Source organism: Amaranthus tricolor, chromosome 2, assembly GCF_026212465.1.
Source record: "Amaranthus tricolor cultivar Red isolate AtriRed21 chromosome 2, ASM2621246v1, whole genome shotgun sequence".
In the NCBI taxonomy this organism is placed as follows: Eukaryota; Viridiplantae; Streptophyta; class Magnoliopsida; order Caryophyllales; family Amaranthaceae; genus Amaranthus; species Amaranthus tricolor.
The window spans coordinates 14,204,946-14,226,429 of NC_080048.1; the positions used below are offsets into that span (position 1 = coordinate 14,204,946).

At 36.3% G+C, this 21,484-nt stretch overlaps 1 long non-coding RNA gene and 2 other non-coding genes across 4 annotated transcripts; all 3 read left to right on the top strand.

Moving 5' to 3' along the window:
• The first annotated feature begins 393 nt into the window (after positions 1-393).
• On the top strand, positions 394-522 carry LOC130807118 (U11 spliceosomal RNA). The gene has a single exon (XR_009040489.1). It is a non-coding gene; the product is annotated as a U11 spliceosomal RNA (small nuclear RNA).
• A 7,073-nt stretch (positions 523-7,595) lies between these two features.
• On the top strand, positions 7,596-7,701 carry LOC130807104 (small nucleolar RNA R71). The gene has a single exon (XR_009040476.1). It is a non-coding gene; the product is annotated as a small nucleolar RNA R71 (small nucleolar RNA).
• A 4,291-nt stretch (positions 7,702-11,992) lies between these two features.
• On the top strand, positions 11,993-16,629 carry LOC130804988 (uncharacterized). 2 transcript variants are annotated; one of them, XR_009040121.1, is made up of 5 exons: positions 11,993-12,102; positions 12,530-12,786; positions 13,137-13,246; positions 14,121-14,274; positions 14,859-16,629. It is a non-coding gene; the product is annotated as an uncharacterized LOC130804988 (long non-coding RNA). The 2 variants fall into 2 exon arrangements; XR_009040120.1 differs by lacking the exon at positions 11,993-12,102 and having other exon boundaries at positions 12,183-12,786.
• The last annotated feature ends 4,855 nt before the right edge of the window (positions 16,630-21,484 follow it).

Below are 21,484 nucleotides of genomic sequence, written 5' to 3' on the forward strand. Positions count from 1 at the left end.
AATAAAGTGAATTAGATTAATCAAGTAATCATAACCATTTTATATGATATTATGTATTTATACTTGTTAGTGACCTTGAATACTTTAAAATAATAAATCTATTACGCTAATAATTCATCGTATTTAATTTAAAACTTAATAATGTTCGGAACTAGACCTATTGTTAGTGACTTAGAAGAAGAGGTAATTAGTAATGACTAGCTATAAACAAGACCAAACAAGAGGTAATTTATGCTTGTCCAACATCGACTTAGAAGAAGAGGTAATTAGTAATGACTAGCTATAAACAAGACCAAACAAGTGGTAATTTATGCTTGTCCCACATCGACTTAGAAGAAGAGGTAATTAGTAATGACTAGCTATAAACAAGACCAAACAGCCTTGGGGCATATTTAAAAGGGTCGGTTGGCTAATTATGCCATGCTTACCCTTTGATTTGGTGAGTGCTGTATGGAAATCAAGACATATGGCCGACATAATTTGTGCAAACTAGAAGGGTTGGCTCGCTTGGCCGACCCTCAATCTCAGTTAAACACTAGGTTGCACTAAAATGGCGGACACGGGGACACGTAAATGGTGGTAATATAATAAATATTTCAAATTAAAGATAATTTTACAATCTTTCATTTGATATTTGTAAATAAACACTTTAAAAATATAAAACTCACATAACATTCAAATAAGTACCAAATAAACAACATGAGTATTTAAAAATAGTCATACAAACCAAATCAAAGAAAACCAAATAAATAGGTAAATATAAGTTTGATCATCACATATCATCCATATGACATCCATCATCATCCTCCGCTACAAAAGTAGTTTTCCAAATATCCTAAGTTAGACTAAATATTTCCAATATTTTAAAACATTTATTTTTTTACTTATAATATCCACTTTTGTTATTTAATATCTTATACATCATTTAAGATGTTTAAATTAAAATATTCAAATTTTGTATTTGGACTTTTTTTATCGTCTATCTCATATTTCATACAAAAATTACTACATTATCTATCAGCACTTTCTAGTTCCTATTATAATGGGCATGTATAATATAAGTCCATTATCCTACAGATTATTGTGGAATGCTTTTATAATTTCAAATACTTATACATTTAATTAAATAACTAAAAGAAGTTTTTTTTTTTAAACCTTTTCCAGATATAGAAGGATACTAGATAATAAGATTTTACTCAGTATACCTTCAAATCAATCTATACAACACTTCTAATTGGCCCATATAAATAACACACTAGTGGGATTGCGTTCTTTCACCTAGGCGATGTGGGACAATGAGAAAAACAGAATTCATCTTGAATTAGTTGGCCATACATAAAAGGAACGAGCATGCATCAGAACTCAATGACCCAATAAAGCTACATAGATGTATAAGTGATGTAAATTTTTGGGGTTAAAAACTTAATATTTATATATTTAAATTTGGTGGATGTATAAGTGATGAATGTAAATTTTTGGGGCTTAAAGCTTGAAGAATTGGTGGAATCTTATTGGTTTATAGTTGATTTGCTAAAATATTTATATATAAACTTGTTTACAATCTTTCAATATTAGAAATTAGTTTTCAAATATTCAAAAAATCATAATTAGAAAACTGAAATTGGATTCGGATGTATAACAGTTCGATTAAGAATCGGTTCGGGTTGGTATCAGTTCGGGTTAAAAACAGTTCGATTAATAATCGATTCGGATTTGTATCAGTTCGGGTTAAAAACAGTTCGATCTTAATCAGTTTTAGTCAGGTTGCATCCGGTTACGTGCATAATTCGGGTCGGATTTGAATCGGGTCGATCATTGTTCAGTTCAGGTAACATCGGTTAAGGTTTATATGTCGGTTATAAAATTCGGTTGCAGTTCGAGTTCGATTTTGGCCTTTTCGGTTATTAAACGGTTCGAGTGAAGTTTCGGTTCGGGTAATTACGGTTCGGTAAACCTAAAAAACTTACATTTTTCGGGTCGGATAATTTTCGGTTCCGAGTCGGATTTTCGGGTCGGATTTGTTTTGAACAGCTCTAATGATGACTTGATTATGATGTATCTATTTTTTTTTATTTTGAACAAACAGTATTTCTTATCAGTTGTAATTTGTTTTTATTATTTTATTTTAAATAATTTTAGTTTGTATGATTTGAAGTTTTTTTTTTTTTTTACAGTTCGGCATTTGAGACTTTCGCTACATTATTGTATTAGATATTATTATTATTATTATTATTATTATTATTATTATTATTATTATTATTATTATTATTATTAAATGTTAATCTTGTATCGAGATTGCCTCTACTGTTACACTCAAGCAATCCTAGGTTTCTAAGCACATTTGCACAAATAAACCTAGTAGGAACGATAGGCCTTTCTTTGAGATTTTGAAACTTATCTCTTTGGTCTTCGTTCCTAAAGATGATGTTGGGATAGTCCTCGTCGGTTTCAATTCTTTGAGGTGATGGTGTCCTCTCCTTCCTTCTTTGCCTTCTTGGTACCATTAGCTTATTTTGGATGATGATTTTCGTAAAATAAAGATTAAACAAGCAAAGAACGCAAAATCTCTACTAAAAAGTAAAAATTAATTAGTAGAAAGCAAATAAAAACTCAAATCTTGAAGAATTTAACAAATTTACCTTAATCTCACAAACCCTAATTTGGTGAAAATGTTGATGGAAATGGCACAAAGTGGATGCAATTGATGAATTTGAAGAGTGAATGTTGTTGTTGATGAGTGAATGTAGAAGGATTGAAGGATTTTAGGGCTCAGGCTTTGAGTTTTTAGTGAGAGAAAGTAGGAGGATTGATGTTTGGGTCGAGTGAGAAATGAGAAATGTCGAGCAAAAACTGAATTTAAGCTCGATTCTGTCGGAAACTGCTCTTCGCTCGACTAAGCGAAGGTCAAATTTTGTTTTTTCGCTTTCTGTTTTGTTTGTGATGCTACTGGAAAAAACAAAGTGATTGGCTCGAGTGGTCGAGCGAAAGAAAGAAGGCTTGCTCGACAGGTCGAGCAAGTCCCTTGCTGCTGTGCATTTGCCTGTTCTTCGCTCGACCCGAGCCAGCCTTGCTCGACTGGTCGAGCGGTTTGTTCTTTTGCTCATTGCTCGACCTTGCATTCGACTATCTAATCCTATATCCATCAACTCGGCACAAGCATGCTTTTCAATAATACAAACTAAAACTTGAAAAATTGATTAAAAAGTAAAAACTAAAACAAAGTTGGGTTGCCTCCCAACTAGCACTTCTTTTAGGTCATTAGCTAGACCTTCTTTAGTAAATAACTTGACAAACTTCGAAGGAGTTTGTCAAACTCACTCCCTACACAAGAAAGAGTTAAGTAATAACAAACAGAGAGAAATTGAGACAAATATCTCAATAGAATAGAATAAATATAGAAAAATGGCTTATCATTACATGATGAAAAGCCAAAGAAAAATTAAACAAAGGGAGGGAAGGGGAAATCAGTTGGAATAGGCTGACATAGGTCAATGGAGGCATATCTATATTCTACTAAGGGCAAGGATTTATGACCATTGAAAGGAGCTTGAAACGGACCAAAATGAGGCATTATAGAGTGATCACAATGTATGATGTTTGGAGTCTCACTTGAAAGAGTGTTGTATGCACGCACACATGACTCCTTATCAATAGGCACATTAATTGTGTGATCACTATGTTCATTCACAGACAAGCCATTCTTACATGGCATAAAAATAGGATTCTCATCAATATAAGGCAAGCAGGGTGCCTCAATAATAGGCTCACAATGAGAGGGCATAGGGCTACAAAGCTTATTTTTTATGCCATCAAATGATGTTTCTAAAAGGGGCTTATCTGTGGAGGAGTCAGATTGGTTAAGGGCTTGCCTTAACTGCATACTAAATTCCTTAAAATCATCATTTTCACAAATCAAATCGTCATCATCAGACTCCTCAAAAGGTGGATAGGGACAAGGGTAAGAAAAGGGTAGAGCGGAGGACTCATTAAGGTAACTAGGATCCGCATTTTCTACACTAAACTCACTAACCAAGTCATAACTTTCATATGAATTTTTCCCTATATAGTCATCCTTTAGTGCCAAACATGAAGGATTGGCCTCCAAATGGTCATGAAAGGTTGTATGATTCATATCTAGAGAAGGGGGAGTATGAGACATTTCTTGTTCATAGGTTTCCTTCGCCAGCCATTCAAAAAATTCCCAAGCTCTTTCTATTGGTTGGTTTAGGAACTCAAAGTTATACATGGTCTCAACTTGATCCCTAGTCTCATTATTTAAACCATCATACATCATTTGGCATATATTCCATATTTCAAGGTTATGGTCATGTGGGAAGGAGTCACCAAGCCTCCAATAATACCTCCAAAAAGCTTCATTCTCAAATTGGCGACACAACCAACTAGCCATAAGAATCACACAATGAACCAACTAACTGAGAAAAACCATTAATATAAAACCGTCACTCCCCGAAAACAACGCCAAAAACTTGATCGGGACTTTACGTCCTTCAATAGTAATACCGCAAGTGCACGGCGTAGCGTAGTACGTCGGCAAGTACGGGTCGAATCCACAGGGAGCGGGGGCTAAGTCAATGGTTTCTCGATCGTTCAGTCGGTTCGAAAACGTATATATAGATGTTTTGAGATAGAGATAATTAGAACAAACAATTAAAAGTACTTAATGAAAATAAAACATGAAAGTAAATAACGATAAAAACAAGGATAAAGTGATCAATACTACTCCTTTCTTGTTCCCTTTGTTTTATTAAGTTGATTACATTTTAATCAATATTGTAAAAGTGATCGGGACTTTACGTCCTTTAATAGTAATACCGCAAGTGCACGGCATAGCGTAGTACGTCGGCAAAGTACGGGTCGAATCCACAGGGAGCGGGGGCTAAGTCAATGATTTCTCGATCGGTTAGTTGGTTCGAAAACGTATATATAGATGTTTGGAGATAGAGATAATTAGAACAAACAATTAAAAGTACTTAATAAAAATAAATCATGAAAGTAAATAACGATACAATGAACTAAAAATAAGGATAAAGTGATTAATAAACTAAGAGGCATAGGCTAGGCTTTCTCACCAATGTAGTGTTTACTAACGTTAACCTAAGGTCATGGATATTTTGTTATGGGGAAGAACGTATCATAAATACTAGTGTTCTCTCTCGAGCAACAAAAGCTTCTTAAACATACTCAACTACCTATTCTCATGGAGCAAAACATAATTTAAGACATGGAGTACACATTCGATATTTCCAATCAAAGCATCTACCTATTCTCATGGAGATGTCCCAACCTTTAAGCATAGATTATCGTTAAAAATCGACTCTCGCCCTCAATCTAACGACACTACAACATGATAGCAAAATCCATCTTAAACCATAAACAACATAATCAAAGGCAAAGAAAGCAAGTCAAACTACATACATGGTGATGAAGCCCAACCTAAGCCAAAACAAGCTACTTACTCATACTCATATTTAAAGTGATACCTTCCAAAAGCTTCAATGATAAAACATCATAGTTGCAGAATTCCAAGTTGCAAACATTACAATAAAAGATGAAGTAAAGATTGTGTTTACAAAATGGAAATACTAGATTGAATTGAAAGAGAAATTATACTAATACTAATCCTAGAATACATAAACACTACCAAAGATGAAAGGTAAAAACCTCCATGAATGCTCCTTCTTCCTCTTCTCTATTTATAGGCCTTAAGAACAAGTGGTGGTGGTAGCATGTTTGATCCACTACTTCTAGGTTGTATGGGGGGGGAGGGGGGGGGGGGGGGGGGGGGGGTGCCAACCCTAGTGAATAGGTTATGGGCGCTGGCAGCTTTGGCATGGGCAATTGGAATCAAAAAATATAGAAATGATGCTTTAAAAGATTTGTACGTGTTGCTGCTGCCCACTTTGCTCGATCCGAGCAATCTGGCTCGACCAGTCGAGCGGGTGTACTGTGCTCTTAAATCAAGTCTTGCTGATGATCAGAAGCTTCTGGAAGTGAAAATGCACTTCGCTTGACCCGAGCCATCTTGCTCGACCGGTCGAGCGAGCTTCAGGATGTGACTCCCAGCTTCTGACTCGAGCAATGCTGCTCGAGCCACCTTAGCTCGAGCCTGTCTTGGTCGAGCGGGTCAGTTTGGCTTCTCTTTGGCTTGTTCTTGTGGCTCGGCTCATGATGTTTCACTTCTTTGAGCCCTCGGTGTTTAGGGGGGCAATGTATGCAACTAAATAGCCCACTTTGTGCTCAGTGTACATGATTAGATCCTGAAACGAAATAGAATACCAAAGCAACAAAACGAGCGTAAAATCCAATAAACCAATGCAATAACATGTAATTTTCTCACGCTAAACAAGCCACTTATGGGGGTGAAAATGAGGATAAAATGTAGCTAACAGTCAGCTTCCTTTTTCGGTACCTTGCACTCTAAGATAGTGCTGCATTCTCCTCTCAGTGTTTCTATGCTTGTTTCCAGCAGTTTCCTTTTATTAGATAGTACCTCCTTCAAAAGCTTTGCATAAGAAGGCATCTCCTTGATAGCATCTATGAAGGGAATGTTTATTTCAAGCTTACTCAGAACTTCTAAAAACTTCTCATATTTTTCTTCAAGCTTGCGATGCGCTAATCTTTGTGGGAAAGGAACAGGAGGTACATATACATCAGTGGTGGGCTCCTTTCTCTTCTCTGGGGCAAGTGCTGGTTGTTCCTCCATTTCCTCTTCATCAGGTGCTTCTTCCTCTATTACCACCTCTTCTTCTTCATTCTCAACAACAACCATGGGTGGAGGATTATAAGTTGTGCCGCTTCTTAGTGTAACTGCATTTACATGCCCGGATGGGTTTTTCTCGGTATTGCTTGGCAGCTGTCCACTGGGTTTGGAGAGGTTGCTCAATTGTTGCGCCATCTGTGCCATCTAATTATCAATGATTTTGTTGTGTGCTTGAATCTGCTGGATGGCACTAGAAGTGTCAGCATTAATCTTGGACTGAGTGGCAATGAAGTTCTCCATCATGGACTCCAAATTTGATTTTTGTGGTGGGTTTTGTGGTGGAGGTTTTTGAAACCCTGGGGGTTGTTGGTTATATGTTGGTGGAGGTTGATGATATGATGGTGGGTTCAATGATGCATTTGGATTTTTATATAAAAAGTTGGGATGATGCCTCTAACCTTCATTATAAATGTTGGAGAATGGATTGAACGGTGGCTTCCCTTGGTTGTACACTGCATTAACTTGTTGGCTTGATGATGATGATTCTGCTGCTGCACACTCTGATGGGGAATGACCTTGGATTCCACACACTTCACAAGTCTTTAGTGTGTTCCCTACACTCAACTGGTCCATCCTCCTTGACAATGCGTGGACAGAGTTTTGAATGGCAACTAATGCATCCACTTCATATTTTCCACCTTTCTTGGTATTACTTTTATCTCTCCAATGGAAGTTCGAGGACATTTCCTCGATTATGTACTTGGCTACCTCGTGGGTTTTGGCCATCAATGTTCCTCCAGCTGCAGCATCTACTGAAATCTATATCTCGTCCCTAAGACCATTGTAAAAATTCTGAATTAAGAGCCAGTCTGGGATTCCATGGTGCGGGCACTTCCTTTGTAACCCTTTATATCTTTCCCAAGCCTCGTATAATGCTTCACCATCTTCTTGACGGAATGAGGTGATATCATTACGTGGTTTAGCAGTTTTGGCTGGTGAAAAGAATCGAGCAAGGAAAGCCTTACATAATGCCTCCCAAGTGCGATACTTGTTTGGCCCTTCAGATCTTAACCAATCTCTTGCCTCACCACGGAGTGAGTAAGGGAAACAAATCAGCTTCATTTGTTCATAAGAAATCCCCTGATATTTCACAGTGCCACACTTGTTCACGAACTCATCTAGGTGGTCGTTTGGATTCTCCATCTCAGTGCCGGCAAATTGATTCTGAGCAATGAATTGAAAGAAAGCTGGTTTGATCTCATAATTTGCGGTTGTGAGGTTGGCTGAACAATACTCGACCCTAGACTCCCATCAGGCATGGCATATTCCTGAAGGGATTTTGGGTGTTCTTCTGCCATTTTTCGTTGTTTCTTTCTCCTTCTTCTTCTCCCTATTTCAGGATTTATAGGTACAAGATTTTCTTGTCCTTGAGACCTAGTTTGTATACACTACACTCAAAAATCGGGGTCAAGTGCAAAGTGAAGAGAAAAAAAAAAATGAAAACAACTCAAAATGACAAAGAACAATGAACTAACTAATCAAGAAAAACAATTAACAAAGTCGCCACTCCCCGGCAACGGCGCCAAAAACTTGATCGGGACTTTACGTCCTTCAATAGTAATACCGCAAGTGCACGGCGTAGCGTAGTACATCGGCAAGTACGGGTCGAATCCACAAGGAGTGGGGGTTAAGTTAATAGTTTCTCGATCGATTAGTATGTTCGAAAACGTATAATATGATGTTTGGAGATAGAAATGATTAGAACAAACAATTTAAAGTACTTAATGAAAACAAATCCTGAAAGTAAATTAGGATACAATGAACTAAAAACAAGGATAAAATGATCAATAAATTAAGAGGCATAGGCTAGGCTTTCTCACCAAAGTAGTGTTTACTAAACATTAACCTAAGGTCATGGATATTTTGTTATGGGGAAGAACGCATCATAAGTACTAATGTTCTCTCTCGAGCAACAAAAACTTCCTAAACATACTCAACTACCTATTCTCATGGAGCTAAGCATAATTTAAGACATGAAGCACAAATTCAATATTTCCAATCAAAGCATCTACCTATTCTCATGGAGATGTCTTAACTTTTAAGCATAGATTATCGTTAAAAATCGACTCTCGCCCTCAATTCAATGATACTACAACATGATAGCAAAATCCATTTTAAACCATAAACAACATAACCAAGCCAAAGGTAAAGAAAGCAAATCAAACTACAAACATGGTGATGATGCCTAGCCTGGGCCAAAGCAAACTACTCACTCATACTCATATTGAAATTGTAGAATGCAAACAAGCCAAGAATCATAGATGAATATATTAAGCTAAAGTATCTTAAAGAGATGAAAGCAATATAAGTTGAATAACTACAAGCATGAATATATGAAACTAAAGCAAACAATCAAGGGAATTAAGTGACATGAATTGAAAACAATATAAGCAAGGATAGAAGTTACTCTTTTGAGCTCAATCTAAGGATGAACAAGATGAATTGATGATTCAAAGTAATACCTTCCAAAAGCTTCAATAATAGTACATCAATGGTTGATGAATTCCAAGTTGCAAAACATTACAATAAAGCATGAACTAAAGATTGTATTTGAAAAGTGAATATACTGGATTGAATTGAAAGAGAAATTATGCTAACACTAATGCTTAATTGAAATGAAAGTAAAGCTTTGAAGAATACATAAAAATTACTCAAGATGGAAGGTAAAACTGAGATGAATGCTCCTTCTTCCTCTTCTCTATTTATAGGCTTCAAAAACAAGTGGGGGGTGGTGGTTTCATGATTGCTCCACCACCCCTAGGTTGTAGGGGGGGGGGATGCAATTAGAAGCAACAAATGCAATTGGACCTCGAATGATGCTTTAAAAAGATCGCACATGTTGCTGCCGCCCATTTTGCTCGACCCGAGCGAATCCCGCTCGACCAGTCGAGCCACCTTCAGGTCCAACATCAGAGACTTCAAAAGTTGGACAGAATGTAAAATTCAGCTCCGCTCGACCCGAGCCGTTGTGCTCGACCAGTCGAGCGGGTGTACTCTGCTCCTGAATTAAGTTCTGCTGATGATCAGAAGCTTCTGGAAATGTGAATGACTTTGCTCGACCCGAGCCAACTCGCTCGACCGGTCGAGCAAGCATCAGGTGTGAAATTCTCAGCTTCTGACTCGAGCAATGCTGCTCGAGCCACCTTGGCTCGAGCCTGTTCTAGTCGAGTGGATCTATTTTGGCTTCTTTTTTTTGGTTTGTTCTTGTGGCTTGGCTCATGATGTTTCACTTCTTTGAGCCCTTGGTGTTTAGATGAGCAATGTATGCAACCCAAGGGGCTAGTTTGTGCTTGATGTAGATAGTTAGATCCTAAAATGAAATAAAATACCAAAGCAACCAAACAAGCGTAAAATCCAATAAACCAATGCAATAACATGTAATTTCCTCACGCTAAACAAGCCACTTATAGGGGTAAAATAAAGATAAAATATAGCTAACATTACTGTTTCGTCATAGTCAAGGACAACAAAATCTCATTTTCTAGCTTCATCAAATCTTGGCTTTAATTGTAAGGTTATTTTCTGAATTTGAAGGCTTTACAACAATAGCTTTCCCCACCTTTTTAGGGACTCCTTTGATGAATGAGTGTTTTATTCTATTCTCCCACTAATGATGGGGATATGGAATTTTATTTGTTTCCAAGAAAAGAAGTTGGATTAGCTGATGATGATTGTTTCAATAATAAGATAAGATGTTATTGAACATAAAGTAATGTGTTAAGAAAAAGCTTGCTTTACTTTTTCTGAGATTGTTTGTAATTGAGTTTGGTTTTGAGTATGAAGAACATCTTCTGACTCTTTTCATTCTTCTAGGATTTTAAATGCTTGGTGCATTCAATAAGCTCTCTTGTTGTGTATTTGAGAATCTAACAGTAGATATCTTAAATTCTACTTCTCCTTGATTATTTACTGTTTTATATGTAAATTATTTTACTTTAATATATATTTTAAATATAATAGGATTTCTTGGGGGCAAATATAAAGACTTATTTGCTTTTTAGTACAATAGGAAAGGTGGCAACATGAAACATTTGCGACATCTACAAAATAGAAGCAATGCATAGTAAATTAGTAGGGACGATAACAACAATATAATAGCGGACAACAACGATGCCAACAACAACCACCTACAACAACAAAAATGAAAATTTTCAATGTAGATGCACTTTAAGTTGGACCATAAACTTCGTATGTATATATTAAAATCATAATAGGATTACGTTTTTGTGCACAACTTCAATTCTACTTAGCTAAACTATAAAATTAATACAATACAATATAGTTAAGTTAATTACTCCGCTTTAAACTAAAAGTTCAACTTTAAAAGGGTTTCTACTACCTGCAAGGTTTTCACAAACATTTTTCGTCGCCTTAAGTTCATCATAGCAGAATAAACTTCAGTGCGATTTATATCCTTGTCCTTGATATATTGATCAAGAGCATTTACAAAAGATGAATTAGACTCACTCAAAATTAATTTTAAGAAAGGCTAACTTCTTAGTTTTTCGGTTTAATTCTAGGATCCATGCCTATATATAAACAGGTGTGTACACCTTGAAAGATTAAATGAATACAATTCCATTTTATTCTATTCTCTGAAATCTTTGGTTCAAGATTTTAGAGTTGTGCACAAGCATTATCATGGAAATTATAGACTTGCATTTATACTATAAACATTAGTCCTATAATCCTGCTTATTTCTATACTGTAAAGAGTGATTTGTTTATTGCTTTGAGTATCAACTGTAAAGAACAAAGTTGTATTGTAGTACAATTCTCTTACTCTCTCCCATGTACAATTTAAATATCACATGAATTAAGTTGTACGTGGCGACTTCAAAACGTAAATTAACAGCCCATGCTATTTATTTTACAGCCTTTCCTTCTCTTTCACGCCAGGCTTCTTTCCATTGTAAAAGAAGTTATCGAGATGCTTTTCTGCTGTGGTGTAATCAAAGTATGTGTCTTGTTACAATTGTGTGATCATTATTTCATTTTTACTCATAACAATGTTTCTATAAGCTTTAAACAGACCCGAACTGAGATATATTGGCCGAATTTCTTGAAAGTGTTGTAATATATTATAATTAAACACCTTTTTAAAATTTATTTAGGTGACAAGATCCAATGAAAGTTTTGATGCAATTGTACTCTCGGTCTTTAAATTAAATCTTTTTTTTTGTCATTATAGATGGCAATTAGACAAGATCCTTGAGGATTATAGCTGGGGCTGATATTGACAAATATTGATGTCTATTTTAAATTTAGGTTCTATTTTTAACTGAAACATTTGCTATGGGTGTTAATGCTCCTGCTAGAACGGTAAGTCATTTGTTCAATATATTAGAATGTGATTTGTACTCACGAATTTAGTTTTCCCTCCAGTTATTGCATATTACGATCTGGTACTTTTCATTGTAAAAAATCAATTTGAATGCTCAGGGTTTTCCCCTACGTTATCCCTTTTCTAAAAAAGGCCTTGATCCCGGTGGCAAGGGATCTTTATCTTGCAGTTTACCAATTGATGTTCCATCACCACATATTTTCTACTTTTCCTTTCATGCCCTTTTATTTTCTTTATACTTTTCTTGAAATTTTGCCTTCTTTTTTGTGGTGTGTGAGTTCTTGTTAGAGAACTGAATAAACAGTTACTTTTTAATATTCTGGCTTTGTTTTGTCGATTTTACCGGATGCCTTTGGTTAACTGTCTCTTGCTGATTAGAGATCCTTTCGTACAATTAATATTCAGGTGGTTTTTGATACTTTAAGAAAGTTTGATGGAAGGAGTATAGGCAGATAATTCCAGGTGAATATACACAAATGGTTGGTCGTGCTTGCAGAAGAGGGCTCGATAAATTTGGGACAGTTATAATAATGTGTCGTGATGAAATTCTGGATGAATGAGACCTGAAGCATGTCATTGTTAGACATCCAACCAAACTTGAATCTCAGTTTCATCTAACTTATATTATGATTATGCATCTACTTCGTGTTGAAGAACTAAAGGTAAGTCTTTTGATGTTTGAGTCAGGGAAAAATTCAAGATATGCAATCATTTTAGTGAGATTTGACCAGGAGAACATGTAACACACTTTTGAATTATCTGATACGTTTTTATTTATTATAAACCAATATGGTGATTATTTTGTCACTCTTGTCATGGCAACAGTTTACTTAAAACCTCAGGGAAATATGCGAAAAAGGTTGATAATATATAGTTCTTGGCAGTGTATTCAAATAAGGCTTATCATTATGTCAGCATTTAGCCTTAGAAATCATAGGTTCTGGATTTTTTTAATTGTTAAACATGCCCTATGGTCGTGTATTGTGGTTTCATCAATATTACTTGTTTGCAGGTGGAAGACATGCTAAAGAGAAGCTTTGTAGAATTTCATACTCAGAAGAAACTTCCTGAAAAGCAACAGCTCCTGATGGTAAAATTTGCGCAGCCCACAAAGACCCTAAAGTATGTTTCTTTCCAGTCACAAATTTTACTTTTCTTTAAAGACTGATTTAAGTCACAAACTTGCATTCACTCAGACTCACCACATTAATATGACGCAATATTAATTTCTAAGGCATTTATCCTGTGGATCAACTCTTATCTAGGGATGGTGTGGCAGTTTGGTGCCTTGGAGTAGGCTTATGCTTCTCTATCTTAGTATCCTGGAGAATGGGAAATCAATTTGTCGTTAAGAAAAATAAAAGTTGGTAAGGCTGTAGAGAATGAACATATTTAACTACATGCCACATGTTGTCATGAATTTATGTAATGATAATTGGTACGCTATATTGAAAGCAGACCAACCAAAATAAGTGGAATAGGGTTAATCGGTGTGATATTTGGTAAGGTTGAATCGTTGAGCAAACCAAGCTATCTGCATTTGTTCTTCTTTAAGGCCTTGCCTTTTTTGGTTTGTTTGGAGGAGTCACAATAGTCTTGAAATTGTAAGCTACTCCCATCATCCGAATACTTTCAACATCTATTAGGGCCTATCCTGTAATTGAATTTCAATTCCATCCCACTAAAGATTCAAAGACAAGGGATGTATTCCACATTTAGTCTAGTGGTTTCACATGTCAGATCACCCATATATAACAAAGTAACAACAAGTTTATTAACGTGTCAATGTGAACTGTGAAGCTTGATGCTTGCATATGAAGAAGAAAAAGATGTTATACCTACACCATCTGTACTTATGGTATCTATTTGGAGTGGGATTATGATTTATAGAGACTTACATCTCTTCCTACTCTTCGTATAGCCCCCTACCGATACTAGTGCATGTAGAATAATATCAAGCAAGTACTTTGAATTCAATGGATTTGTTTTCTTGTAGATGCATAAAGGGTGAACCTGCAATTGAGGAATATTATGAGATGTATACAGAGGCTGAAAGATACTCGAACTAGGTAACAGGGCATGTCATGCAGTCTCATTCTACACAGGAATTTCTTGTGCTCGGAAGAGTGGTAGTCGTTAAATCGCAAACGGTGAGTCCACTTCTATTTGCCTTAGTTTCTGAGAACTATACGTGCCTTATGCATTAGCTCCTGCTACAAACTCTAGAGTTGCAGTTAGAGATTTTTTCTGTCTGTCATCTTATAATACTTTTTGGAATCTGTTATATATTTTTATAATTTACTTCACATTCCACATCGTTATAATTTTTAGTGGCCCCTTCAACTATCTACCAACTATGTTGCTATGTTTTAAACCAATATCAAGTGAATTAATTTGAAATAAGATAACTTTTGAGTTGAGATGCTGCTGAGGCGTTGGGTAGCGTTGTGTGTTAGAACATGCTAAAGAGTTAACATTTTTTTGGCATCTTATGGTTAAATCTTTTTGGCATCTTATCACATGTTGGCACCTTATCCTTTCCTTAAAGGTAGAGGTGAACAGTAAATCTCTGACATTAACCTCTGACTTGTTTGTGTCTTTACATCCATAATAAATTTGCGTAATGAAAGTTAGAGTTCCATGCGATTTTATGAAAGTTGTTATCCTTAACAAAACATGTGTCTTTTGCTCTTTTCTTAGTAATGACTATGTCTCTTCTGTCCATTCTCAATAGTCTCAGGATCATTTACTAGGGGTGGTGATGAAGATACCTTCAGCCACCATGAAGAAGTACATCGTTTTAGTGCTGAAACCAGATTTACCTCCGATGATGCAATCCCCCTCTGGCAGTGGTGCCTTGACAAAGGAAGAAGCAAATCTGGAGAAGGATTTATGTAGTTGCCCAAGGGAAAATGTGGTATGGATGATGAATATTACTCTGGTGTTACCTCTTTGGTGTGATCAACATAAAATTGCCCTACCAGGGGGTGGCTACTGGTGTTAATTATGAAGTCAGAGAAGTGGAAAATAAAGAGTTCCTTTCCATATGCAATTGCAAATTAAAGGTTCCTTGAAGACATTAGCGCTGTTGCCTATTCAAAAACTGTTCAGCAGCTTTCTGAACTGAAATCCAATGGGAAAAAAATATCCCCAGCATAGGATCCTATAAAGGGTATGCCTCATTTCTGTAGTGAAACTGCCAAAATGAATACTCTAAAATGAACTCAGGAGAGGAGTTAATATGCACCGAACATTTGTATAGATGATGACTTAGTAGTTCAGATTAAGGGTCGTGTTGCTTGTAAAATGAACTCAGGAGAGGAGTTAATATGCACCGAACATTTGTTCGAGAATCAGTTAGAAGACCTAGAACCTAAAGAAGCAGGTATAAGAGAAATTTTCTTGTATGTACATCTCTCTGGGTGGATAGATATATTTCTTTGATTCAATCCCTAAGGGACATCATTGATTTATTTTCACTTGTGGAGGAGATGTACTAGGTGCCAATGCAATCCATAGGGACATTGAGCATTGATGTACAAGATGGAGCAATCTAAGAGTTTGTAGAGAAAGCTAATTAAATACTCTAAATGAGGGAGGATTGTTGGACATTTAGAGTATATAAACTAGAGAGACCTGCATAAGTCAAAATGCACTCAGAACTGCATAAACGGTAAATTACTCGTCCCAAACTGTTTGCACCAAGTTCTCTTAAGAGCTCTCACGCAAATTAGGTTGATGGGACAAACATTTGGGGACAGGAGAAACTGATGAATGTAATATACTTCACTGTCCATTTGGGGACAGTCAGTGTAACATAATTCGCCATCCAATTTTCTTTTTAAATTTGTTATTTGCTCAAAATGGACCAAAAATAGCCGAAACCAACCATAGTTCTTTTTTTTCAATTCATGATTTGCAGAGAGATAAGCTAATTATGTTACACTGAGACAGACAGAGTTTTCTACTGCTTGAATTTGGTGTGTTCACCTGTGCATCTGCATATGGTATCCAGTCATAGGTCCCTGGGTTTCCCTTTTTAGAAGCATGATGACTAAGATCAGGATCCGGGTGATGTGCTCGTTTTTTGAGCACATTTATCTCCTCATTTTAGTGTCGAGTCTCTCGTTTAAGAATGGTTTTTACACACTTTACGCATGATTTTACCTTGTTCTTGTCTCCATGGTGTTTTGAGGTAATTTCAGGTATTTTCGGAGATTTCAAGGTATTTTACGTTGCGTATGAGATGTAGATGCTTTGATCAAAGATTAGACACGCGTACCAAAGCCTTCCCAAGAATTCCAAGTCTTCCTCAAGGTCCCCGCAAAGTCCGGAAGGCATCCAAAGCTTCAAAAGACGAAAACGGGCCAAGGAGAACAAGGATTCGACCTGGATTCGACCTAGATTCGGTCGAATGGACCTGGATTCGATCGACATACTGTATATATTGCATATTCATGCTTTGTTTTTCTGTTTTCAATAAAAAAAAATTTGAGTTTTGAAACTAGCATGCAAGCTTCTGGTGTGTACATCTGTGGCCTTATACATACTCATATTTTCTTAGCCCTGTGCTTGTTTTTGGGACCAAGTAATTGACCGTTTTCCACCTGACTTGGGGGATTTGGGTTTGCTTGGTTGGTGGCTTGGATGACTACCTTTTGAGGCACATTTCGACTAGCCTATGAGGATTGAACCTTTTTGGACTCCTTGCGAGTTCCATTTATTTTGAGTGCTAGTTAGGGGATCTAAGTATTGTGTCTGTTCTCCTCCAACATAGTCTGCTTTTTCTAGGGCCGGGGATGATAACACGTTTGTTAGATTTGAACTACATAGCCAAATAGCCTACTATGGACGTAAATTGACTTTAGGTTAAGCCAAGTTCTTGCCTTTACCTTTTCTTTTGTAGCCACATTGTTTAAACTCCACATGAGCCAAATATTCAAATATTCCCTCTTTTGACCTAGAGGATAGTGTAGTGATGGTGGGGTTGGTGTGAGTTACATTGTGTTGTGGACTTTTTGGTTAGTCCAGTGGTTGTTAGTTTATCATAACTCTATTCATTCATTTGTTGCTCATATTATTTCTCCCTTTTCCTCTTGTGCTTTACATAGTGATTATCATATATATACGTACACATTCATTGAGTGAGGAGATCTTCCGCTTGTTCTACAAAGAGATTTACATATATATTTATTTGAGTGAGGAAATCTATCAAAGAAAGTGAAATGAGCTTGAAAACACAAATTGTGATGAAATTCAAAATTTTTCATGATGTTTTATGATAGAGTTCATCTGTGCTTACTTGTGATTTTTGGGTTGATATCATTATTGGATACGGTATTTATTGGTTTTTTATGAGGTGTTTGTGGTATCTTTAGTCTTGGGTCACTTGTTATCCTCTACTTTAGCGCGACATTCCCAAATGTATCCCACCTTAACCCAAAGCCAACGTTACAACCCTTCACAAACCTGTTCGACTTGGTCTGATTAGTATGTTCTGTGCTGGAGTGTAGATATGACACAATCCCCAAGATTTTCCCCTATTAGGTGTTTGATTCCCGACTCATCTTTAGTCGGATGATTATGAGCAAAACACGAACCATAATCAAACACATGAGCGTCATTGCATATTTCTCACATCTTTTGAGAAATAACCCGGGGAGCGTAGACTTGTGATCTCTCTGTGTAATGGTTGGCATAGCCTGTGTTGTAGCTTATTTAGTGATCCCTAGTCCTTAGAACTGGTCATCCTTCTTGGTATTGCGCTCTCTTGAGCCCATTTTACTTGCACACCTATGGCTAAGAAAGAGTTTGCACGTGCACAGCTTCCGTTGTTTTGTTTTCCGCTCACCTTACATTGCATTGCATTGGATTTGTGGGTTTCCTTCTGAAAACCCTCACGAGACCTTAATCGTCCTCTACGGGAGACCTAGGGGTTTAAAGGGCTTGTCGCACATGCTAAGTGCGACCGTGATTCCTACGAAAGTGAGTCTTAGGTTTTATTGTTTTTCGTAGTTTAGTTTTGTTTTTGCCCCGCGCTTTCATGTTGCCCTGCTAGTTCTTTTGCTAGGGACTAGCAAAGGTTTGGCTTGGGGGAGTTGATGTGCTCGTTTTTAGAGCACATTTATCTCCTCATTTTAGTGTCGAGTCTCGCGTTTTAGAATGGTTTTTACACACTTTACCCATGATTTTACCTTGTTCTTGTCTCCATGGTGTTTTGCGGTAATTTCTGGTATTTTCGGAGATTTCAAGGTATTTTACGTTGCGTACGAGACTTAGATGCTTTGATCGAAGATTAGACACGCGTACCAAAGCCTTCCCAAGCATTCCAAGTCTTCCCCAAGGTCCCCGCAAAGTCCAGAAGGCATCCAAAGCTTCAAAAGACGAAAACGGGCCAAGGAGAACAAGGATTCGACAAGGATTCGACCTGGATCGGTCGAATGGACCTGGATTCGGTCGAATGGACCTGGATTCGATCGACATTGCTCGAGTCAGAAGCTAGAAATTACAACCTGAAGCTCGCTCAACCGGTCGAGCGATATGGCTCGGGTCGACCGAAGTGCATTTTCACTCCCAGAAGCTTCTGATCATCAGCAGGACTTAATTCAAGAGTACAGTACACTTGCTCGACTGGTCGAGCAAGATCGCTCGGGTCGAGCGTAGTGGGCAACAGCAATACGTACGAAACTTTTAAAGCGTCATTGCTTTATTCGTTGATTCGTTTTGCCTATGCCAAGGCTGCCATCCCCCATTACCTATTCACTAGGGTTGGCACCCCCCCTCCTACAACCTAAGGATGGTAGAGCAAGCATGCACCACCACCCTCCCACTTGTTCTTGAAGCCTATATATAGAGAAGAGGAAGAAGGAGCATTCATCAAGGTTTTTACCCTTGATCAAGGTCTTTATCTTTGATCCAAGTCTTTAACTTTGATGGAGGTTTTTACCTTTCATCTTAGGTAGTGTTTATGTATTCTAGGATTAGTATTAGCATAATTTCTCTTTCAATTCAGTATTTCCATTTTCTAAACACAACCTTTACTTCATCTTTTATTGTAATGTTTGCAACTTGAAATTCTTCAACTATTGATGTATTATCATTGAAGCTTTTGGAAGGTATTACTTTAAATATGAGTATGTGTGAGTAGTTTCTTTAGGGGTTTTAGATTATAGAAACCCTAGGTTTGGTCTTGTCTTCAATGTTTAGGATTAGGGTGGAGGTTGATGGTTGTTGATAGATATTCGATTCGAATCTTGTCCCACCACTCCTAGAGAGACATAGGGCGATTATAGGTCGTTCGTGTGGCTTATAGGGTCACCAACTTCCTCTCGATATCTAGAGGGTCTTGATTGATTATCGTTCGAACTCCCTTGACCTAGCTTATCTTTATTTCCAATAGACCATCCTAGGGTGGACGTAATCTACTCCCCGCTTGTCTTTCATTGTTGAGTTTCCCTTTTTATTCTCGTTATTAGTTAAGTTCACCCACCAATCAACCTTCCATATAACCTTCTCACACCAAGTCTTTAGACTAGCATCCCTTATCCTTGTGGTTCGACCCCCGACTTACCATTACACTCGTTGTAGTAGTATTAGGGTGATTATAAATATTGTTTGTATAACCCGGTTCTTAGCATTTACGACGGGCCAGAAATCCGGTTATCACCGGGGCAATGTAATAACTTTCCCCATTGTTGGTATCCATCTTGATGAACCCTTTTCCTGTCTATAATGCACATCTTTGAGTTTTCTTTTTTTTTCTTTTTTTTTTTTTCCTATAATATAAAATTTGGGGATTCCATTATTACTACTTTGAGCTACTAGAGGAACCCTATTTGTAGACTGATCTATAGTTGCTTAAACATCCAGATCATAGCAGAGTAAACATGACTTCAACTAAGACCAAAACACTACTTTGAGGGTTGGACCCAGTTAAGCTTTAAAAAAAAGAAATAAAGAAAAGTTGAACAAGCAATTAAACTTAGATGGCTAGAATGTTATATACTTATTATTCAGTACTTAAAGAAACCCATTCTTTAAATCTTAGGTCCGCTCTTGTTTATACCGAATAAGATTAAAAAAAAAACATCATAATAGCTTAAACCATCACTTTTCAATGCTAAATTCAGATTAGCTACACTAACAAAAATCTGATCAAGATTTCATAATTTTTTTTCTTTTTGAAGAGGATCGGACTTCAATGAACATATTTCACCAGTAGAATTATGTCTTAGATTCTTCAGTCTCAAACTCGCTTTCAATCTCGATCTATACGTAGAATCTCCATTGTATAATTTAGATTTTAGTCTTTTACACTTTGCCCTTAATACTTATCTTAGACTTCAATCCTTTCATACTCGCTTGATCAACCTAAGTATAACTGTATATAATAATAATGTAATAATAATTGGTATTATTACATAATATTATTATTATTATTATTATTGTTGTTGTTGTTATTATTATTATTATTATTACTATTATTATTATATAATAATAATATGTAACAATATTAGAAACTTTTATTGATTTTACAAAAATAATACCAACTTTTAATTAACCATCAATAATACCAACTTAGGGGTGTTATCCTAGTATAATACCAACTTTTGTTTAACTATTGATTTTACCTTTTTTTGTCAAATACCTACAATAAAAAAAAAGTTAGTATTATTCCAAGAACACACACCCCTAAGTTGTATTATTCATGGATAATCAAATTTTTGGGATTATTGTATGGAGATTAGCAAAATTTTGTATCATTCACCGTAATTTGCTCTATTTTATATTGTCTCTTTTCGTTATACTCTCATTTCCCTAGCTTTATCTCATTTTTTGACACGTTTACCAATACACTTTTAATTTTAATATCTTTATTTATACATAATAAAAAAAATTATATAACGTTGATATTAATAATCCTTACATTGATATGAATCAAATAAGACTCAACTTGACTATGTTTTAACTTACACTATTAATAATAAAATAAAATAATAACATCAGTGCATTAATGGTGTTTGACAATTGGTGGTTAACCTTTCGAGTTGGTTTGTTTTGACTAACAGGAAGTGATGATTTTTTTTTATGCTTACTACTTTTTGAACTATTTGAATTATCAAAATGGCAGAAGTCAAAAGTTGAGCAAAACTATAGTATAAATGCAATCAAACACATTTTCGGTGATGCACTCAAACTGACATTTAAACAAGCATACAAAGATCAATGCTCATGCTTCATATGACTTGAATAATTATTACTTCTCCTTTGTTCATCCCTTTTATAAGGGATAAAGGGAAAGGTTTATTTTTTCTTACATAAGATATGTGAATGTATTTAAGAATGTGAAAATATGCCTTA